Source organism: Ammospiza nelsoni, chromosome W, assembly GCF_027579445.1.
Source record: "Ammospiza nelsoni isolate bAmmNel1 chromosome W, bAmmNel1.pri, whole genome shotgun sequence".
In the NCBI taxonomy this organism is placed as follows: Eukaryota; Metazoa; Chordata; class Aves; order Passeriformes; family Passerellidae; genus Ammospiza; species Ammospiza nelsoni.
Window position 1 is genome coordinate 13,063,707 of NC_080668.1, and position 7,356 is coordinate 13,071,062.

Below are 7,356 nucleotides of genomic sequence, written 5' to 3' on the forward strand. Positions count from 1 at the left end.
TAACTTGTTAGCATAAACAACCTGCAGGTGGTGTTTTCCTACTCTGTTTTTCTGTTCTTCTCAAGGACTTTTTGTGAGAAAGATGTTTTTGTTAATTAACCAATCAAGTAGAATGTGTCGAACCTATCTATAAAAAGAAGAGAATTTTCGTATTAAAGCTGCTGTTCTGCAAACCAGCCTCCAGCCTTCTAGTGAATCTGTGTCATTTCTTGCTCAATGGTGACATGCTGTCTACTGTGTTCCTTTTTATTTTTTATTATTTTATTTTAATAGCCTTGGAAACATTGTTTTTGCCTGAATGGTAAACACTGTGTGCAGGTGTGCATGTCCTCCCTAGAATGTGACAGAGGGACTGCTATCTTGGAATCCTAAGTGCTTTAGAACTGTAAGTTGTGCCTGTAAGTAAAATTCCTCCATTTGTGCATCCATTAGCCTTGTTCTTCCTTGGAGAACTTATCATACTCAGATGATCTGTGTAGGCTGTAGACTGCAGTGGTGAACTTCAAGGCTTCCAGCAGAAGAGAGATTCTGTCCACATTTTGGATTTTCCTTTGTCTGAACCTTCAAGGTCCAAGGCTCCAAGCAGTTTGAAGAGCTCCAAATTAAGACATGAACATGTGTTTGTTTTTTCATCACCTCAGTCACCACTGATGGTTTAGTCAAGTTATCCTGTGCATTGGATTTAGTTGACTAGTGAAGCATGTGCTAAAAATACATCCAATATCTCCTCGATTACTTTCCCAGAAGGGTTTGACTGGAGAACAAGTTCTGAAGACAAATATTTGGTATACTAGAAGCAGAATTTAGGAGTTGATTACAGAGCACTGCATGCACAAATGGTTAAGAAGGATCAATCTTTTTCTGCCCCCCCTATGCTTGTTCTCATTTGAAATATTAAACATTCTGCAGGTTGGTTTTGTTAGGGTTGGGGGATTTTTGGGGGGGTGGGGTGGTGGTGGGGAGGATGTGGGTATGGGTTTTATTTACAGAATAGTATACAAAAAACTTGTGCCCCAAACCAGCAGTATAAAGCAATGCAGGTGTAAAAAAAGGTGACAGAAATGTAGGATAATATGAATCTGAAAATGCTTCAGTATTTACCCAGGTGTTTCACTCCAGCAAGGTGACTGTCCTTCACAGAAATGTAGTGGCAGGCTCATAGCATACTAGAAGTGATGACCTTTTCCTGTCCCAAATTGACCAGCAAAATATTTTGGGTCTTGATTTAAACCCCTGAGCCAGCCATGTTTCAGGCTGCAGAAGCTGCAGCTGGTGTGGCAGAAGTGGGGTGCAGCCCTGCCTGCTGGCCCTGACCTGGCACCCGCAGATGGTGGCCATCAGCACCGGGGGTCCCCTGTGCCGCCTTGCCAGGGCTGGGCCTGCCTCCTTCCACCCCTGATAGCCTCAGGGAAACAGCACACTACTCCATCTGCTTTAAAAACAAACAAGCAAACAAAAAGCCTACTGTAAAAATTTGCAGAAGTCTTCAAACTACTTATCAGCCCTTGCTTGGAGTTTGTTGATGTAGCAAATGGTTTCTAGGCAAACTGGTATTGCTGGTACTACTTTTAGATTAGGTTTCTAAACTTCAGGTAAGAGGAGGTGGTGGTCATGTACCCCTGAAGAATGTTGGAAACTACTCAGTCATTTAAAGGTGGCCAGAAAATGGGTGTAGCAGTGGAGTGGACACTCTGTGAGTAGTAGCCTTAAGTCATGTATTGACTGGCACTTCAGTGGGAATGTCACATCGACACCAAGATTGTGTCATGACATGTTGCATGACAGCAAATTGGACCAAAATTCTACTGATTTTAACCTAAGTGGACAGGCTACCTTCACTTAACCCAGCAAAGGGATGTAAGTCAATAATGTTTGAAAAGTAGCCCTGAAAAGTAGTCCCTTTAGTTTGTTAGACTGGTGCAAGTGTGCAAAGCTGTGGGAATCTAATTGCAGTCTGACACTTAACAAGTACACATCACTAGGAGGCTTAATGGTTTCGATTGAGAGGTGGTACATGTTTTTTTCAGAGTAATGGCCCAATGTAGAGCAGCGTTGACTGCCATGAATGCTGTTGTACCCTTCAAGAGAAATGGTCTAGGCTTAGCACTGTGTGAGAATTCTTAATCATTCTAACAGAACCTTCTTGGTTCTGTTGGTTTGATGTCCTGGCATGACTGTATGGCCTGGTACCCCAAATCGTCTGTTCTTCTTTACTGCCAGATATTGAGTTCTGTACCTTTAAGACTGGTTCTGAGAGTTAAGGGGGGAGAAGAAGCCTTCAGTTTGTCTGCAGAAGATTCACTTCCTCCCCCAGAATTCCTTTCTCTCAGTGTGTTGTCTGCAGCACAGATAGAGGGAGGACAGTTTTCCTTTGCTTGTTAAGCTAGTTTCCCATCTGTGAGCTGAGTCAAGAGAGTTTTTTCTGGGATGGTGGTGTTTTTCTTGGACTGTTCAACTCTGCCCTGGATCAAAAACCCAGAATAATACCAGGAGTTCACGCCTGTGGCCCACCGAGGCCTGGGACACTGCATTCCAGCGCCAGAGAGCCTGAGGGAGACTGAGCAAGAGCTGAGGCCATATCCGTGAAAGGAGTCTCTGATCTACAGAAGGACTCTTTCTGAATTTGCCATCTCTTCAGAGCAACGAGAAGTTCCATTGTTTAATATTATTCCTTTTTTTCATGTTTGTGAGTATTTGGTTATGAAATAAACAGGTTTTTTCCACTTTTCTCCAAAGAGATTATCTTCCAAACTGGTTGGGGGAGGGACTGCTGGATTCTGCCCTTTAGAGGAAATATCCTCTGGGAAGTTTCCTTCCAAATCCATCCCAAACCAGGACAAATATTTTGGCACCCAGCACGTGGCTTGAGAAAGTGGAAAAAAACCTGTACTGATTGCATTTTGGTTTCACTCACAATGTATTAGAATTAAGCACTCAGTATCCACCATGTTGCTTGAGTTTATAATGTCTCTCTGGGTGGAGGCCTTGATGTCTCTGGTCCCTAGGCCTGTTTGAGGCGTTAATACCTTTCTGGTCCCTAGGCTTGCTTCCCTATGCATGGATAGCTCCAGTATTATCCCTGGCATGTAGCTTTTACAGTAGAAGGGCAGGGATTCGGGTTGCTATTTTGCTGGGCATGGTGATAATGATTTATAGGGAGTTTACAAAGGTACTGGGGTTTGTTTGAAATATGCATAGTTTGTTTTTTCTTTGTCCTAGCACGGGCAGTCACTTGGTGATGTCCTCCAGCTAGGCCTCACCTCCTGGCCCGTGCCAAGAGTGGCTGCCCCCTATCTGCCCCTTGGGCTAGTCTGGGTGGCAGTAGAGCAGGGCTGCCTAACTCACAGAGGCAGCAAAGCTGCTCTGTGCAGCTGCTGATAAGAATCCCAAGTCGAGGAAGCCAGAACAAAGGAGATGAGAGGGGCCACTTGTATAAGTTCTCAAGAGATTTTAATCTCCAAGAGGGTCCAGGGACAAGTGACAGCTCCAACAGGGTAACAGCAACTTAGGAACAGGGGAGGGTACTAGGGGAGGATACAAATCGTAACCAATAGTAGAACAGCAGGGGAGGAACGTAGGGTGGGGATCAGTGTAGGTAACCAATAGGGGATAACATGGGATAACAGGCTTGGCACACCAATGGAACTTTGAGGGAAGGGTGATAGATAAGTAAGGTTCTAGATAAAGGGGTGGGGTTACATTTGATGAACAAGGGAAGAGGGCAGTACTTCCAGGATTGGCAGGGAAGGGTCTGGAAATCAGGGAGGTGCAAGGGAGATTGACATGGGGACTGACATAAGATTATGCAGGAAAATAGTGGTAAACAACTTCAGGGCAAAACCATTGGGGAAACCGAACGGGGTACATGGAACAAACTACTATAAACTCACAATAAGGAACACCTTAAAATTACAACAGAAAAACAATCTACCACACTACCCTGTGTCCTAGTTTCAGTAGCATATTTTGGGAGTTTATTGCACTCAGTTTGTTAAAAGAGGAGCAAGGTGAGGGTTCCCAGCCTTTCTTTCCCTTCTTCTCCTTTAAATCTGGTACTTTACCTTTTGAAAATATTCAGTTTCCCCTGAATGTAAAGAGATCACTTTCTTGGTATTTTATCTCGTAAGCTTCCTCTATATGGTCTGCAGTTTGTCTAGAATGAGGGCTGATATGTCCAAAGGGGATGATGAGACACCTGACCCAGGCATGGACCCAGGTGTGGAAATACCTGAGTGGTGTGGGGAAGTGGAGAGAATGGGCCAAACCCTGAAGGAATTTTCTGACCCCCTATCCTGGGAATTTCCCCGTGAAAAAATTCAGAACCCAGATGAGGTGGGGAAATATCTGGAAGAGAAGTGCCATGATTATTCTAATGAGAAAAAGCTCATTGCAATAAGCTGGGGCCAGGCATATCACATGCTGCTAGATACTGTAGGGCAGCAGACAGAGGCAGGGGACAGGGAGATAAATCAGCAGACACCCCAGTCACTCAGGCTGCAGCAGATACCCCAGTCATTCAGGTTGCAGCTAAACCAGACAGTGAGCCTAAGCCAGCAGCTAAACTAGACAGTGAGCCTAAGCCAACAGCAGTTGCTCCTACCACAGGAAAGAAGCACAAAAGCAAAACTAATCACCCAGTAGACAATGACAATCTGGGGGAAGGACCCTCAAGGCCAGAAACTGTCTCAAAATCAGAAGTCACTATTGAGTCGTTGTCCCTGAAGGACTTTCATGGCCTAAGAAAGGATTGCACTCGATGATCTGATGAATCTATAATTAGTTGGCTAGTCCATCTTTGAGACTGTCGTGGTTTACAAGACAGGTATTTGCTAGGGAAGGCAGAAAAAGCCTCCCTTGGAATGGAGAATGTAAACCCTCTCTCTCCAAATTATTAGAATAGTGAAATCAAGTGGCTCTCAGGCAAAGATATGGGAATAGGAATAACAGTTCTTTACTAGTATGTATAATAAAGCAAACAAACAACAACTACGGCATTAACAACAAACAGGACCTGGAACCCAGTGACAGCCTTTCCGCTGCGGCACTTTCCCCTTAGGTGTAGTTACAGTCACAGTCAGCAGGGGAGCTGGCAGGCTCCGGGTGGGCAGGGCAGGTGCAGCGATCCCCACGTGGCTGCAGGGGGCACTCCGGCGCAGGCTCAGGGAGCACTTGGCAATAGAGGTTTTTGTTCAAAGATGGGAAGGGATGGAAGAGCGGCTTTTCTTCACAACCCCTTGGGGCAGCCAGCTCCATTGCCCCTAGCAGGACTCTCGGACAGCAGCAAGCTGGGCTGGCAGGATGTCTTGGCAGGCAGGGGGTGAGGAGCTCCCAGCAGGGCAGGGAGAGCCAAGCTCAGGATCCTGGGCACCTCAGCAGATGGTGACAGATCTCTCTTTTAGTGAGGTAGGTGTTAATAAGGTCCCAGTTTAGTGGGTGTTCTCACGAGCAGAGGCTCAGCCCACAGCAGAAGAAAGCAGCTCTGGACTGGGCTCTGACAGCAGCAGTGAAACTCCCTTCCCCAAGAGCAGCAGCTGCCACCGTCCTTCTCCAAAACAGAGGGAGAGAGAGAGAGCTAGGAGCTACACCCAGCCCCTTCCCCCAGCCCAAAAGAAAAAAAAAATTCTCCCAAAAAACCAAAGGAGTTTCCCCCTCCCTGCCATCAGTGCTTTTAAGCAACTCAATGGGGAAAAAATTCCACAAATAACAAGGAAGGAATAGGAAAAAAAAAAAACAATCAAAAACCAAAACCCAACCCCCAATAGGGACACTGCAGACGAGGCTACAATTCTGGATGGTCCTGAAGCGAGGCAGTTGGGATCCCTGTCACATGACCCAGTTATCGACCAAGGAATGGTAAGGGGTTCTGACCATCTCAGTCTCTGGATACAGATCTTGAGAAGTGTGAGGCAAAGATATCTGTATGCAGACAATCTCTATATGCAGCAATCCCAGTGGAAGACCATAGAACAAGGGATTCAGTGCTTGAGACAAATGGCGGTGGCAGAGATTGTCTTCACAGAGGACCCAACAATGCCTAGGAATCCAGACTTGGTAACATGTGCACCTGTGATGTCTATGAAAACTTGTACAATTTGGGCCATAAGAATATGCTTCTGCTTTAGCAATGATAAAGCAGGCTGATGGCGATGAGGCCGAGCTTGAAATGGCAAAGAAGCTCCGAGCATATGCTGATGCTGTGCATCACCCATCACATGCACGAATCACAGCTTTGGATACAGGTCTGTAGAAAATAGAATATAAGATGGAGGAGAATCACAAGAAACTCAGAAATGAGAATAAAGCGGGCCGTCTCCAAATCTCGGCAGTACAGATCAGACGTTCCATTACGAAACGCAAATGTCCCCCAGATAGGGAGAGAAGGTACACCTCACAAGGTGAGCTGGGGTTCTGAGTCAAGGGGTCAGCTGGAAATGTAATTAGGATAATTGAAAACTGCAGATGAGTTGAGGGGACAACTGGGAATATAATTAGGATAATAGAAGATTGCATATTTTAGTTAAGATTTTAAAATTAGTTAAGAAGCTAAGTTAGTAATATAGCTAGCAGGAATCACATACTCTGGTTAAAGTGTAACAAAGATATTAGGAAAGTAAAGCTAGGAGTGACAGGGATAGATGCAGCAATTGTGAAGGAGCAGACACCATAGAAATACCTGGCCTTAAGAATAATTGAACAGTTAGGAGAGGCTTGGACCGTGACCAGCAGGTCAAAAGGTCCTGCCAACTGGCCATAGGTGAAGAGTTCACCATGAGGAAGATGGCTTTCTTCCTCCCATTTGCCCACTCCCTTATTTCAAAATCCTACTGACCCAATTAAGAGAACACCCTTCCCTGGGTGTACATTTTAGAGGTTCCCTCAAGGGGATTGCACATGTCATCATCATACCTGGAAGTTTGGCTATCGGCAGCTGGAGCTGCTTCGTTTCTGGTGGAACTTCCTCTCTGAGTCTTGCCCTCTTTCAATTCACACACCCATTATGCCAGAGCAGCAGTGGGTCTTCCCCTATTATGCATCCTTAGAAACCATGTGAATATGTAAAACCTTTCCTGTATAAATCGAGAGCAGGAGTTGGCAACTCCCTCTGCTTGTCTTTGGAAAATATTGCACGTGTCCGGCGCTGTAATAAATATGCTTCTTTTCAACTTTAGCTGGAGAGTTGCCACAGACATTTTTTCATAAAAAATCCTTTCTTTGGGATTTTTTCCTCTTCTGGGAAGCTGAGGCCCCAGAAAGAGAATGTAAACAATAATTATCTGCTGCTGTGGAATGCAATAGGTGCACCTGTGATTGGCTCATGTTCCATGTGTACAATTAAGGGCCAATCACAGGACCAAG